General features: G+C 46.9%; 1 long non-coding RNA gene across 1 annotated transcript in view; it reads left to right on the forward strand.

Moving 5' to 3' along the window:
- The window catches only part of LOC109367099, an 896-nt gene extending 382 nt beyond the window's left edge, over window positions 1-514 (forward strand). The window contains exons 2-3 of the long non-coding RNA XR_002113811.1: window positions 14-95; window positions 198-514. This is a non-coding gene — a long non-coding RNA (uncharacterized LOC109367099). The remainder of the gene's footprint in view (window positions 1-13; window positions 96-197) is intronic.
- The last annotated feature ends 43 nt before the right edge of the window (window positions 515-557 follow it).

The raw sequence follows: 557 nt of genomic DNA on the forward strand, positions 1-557 counted from the left end.
TGTGAGTGATCAGGTTTGATTTGGAGACTTCCCCCTTTGGCTTGAACCTCAGCTCGGAAACTTTCTCTCTCCAGAATAGTATTGCACAGAGCTCGGTAAGCACAAGCCAAGCCCCAAACAAGTTGTGCCTCATCAGATCTGTCTAAGCTGCACCGTCCCTGACTTAAATACTTGCTTAGTTTCTCGGGTTCCCACAGGTGTTCAAGAGTGAAATCCCATGGCACTGCAGGTCCCCACGCATCAACCTCTCCATATTCCCTGCCAGTCAACGTTCTCTGGTTTTGGGGAAGACTTCTTCCACATGACATGAACAGAGAGGAATACATTCAGGGAGACTGGAAACATGAGCATGAACGTGATCACTAACTCGGCATTCCAAAAAACGTGTAAAGAACTGAGAAGAGAGCCTGGAAACCGGTTTGAACATCGTGTTGTTGGTAAAGTCAGCTATTCCATCTGTCAGTATTCACATCATACAACACTGCAGGTAGGTACCAGGCAGGTGTCTCCATCAGTGCCCTCTACTTGGTTATGTATACATACACAAATCCACAGCA

Source organism: Meleagris gallopavo, chromosome 4 (genome assembly GCF_000146605.3).
Source record: "Meleagris gallopavo isolate NT-WF06-2002-E0010 breed Aviagen turkey brand Nicholas breeding stock chromosome 4, Turkey_5.1, whole genome shotgun sequence".
NCBI lineage: Eukaryota > Metazoa > Chordata > Aves > Galliformes > Phasianidae > Meleagris > Meleagris gallopavo.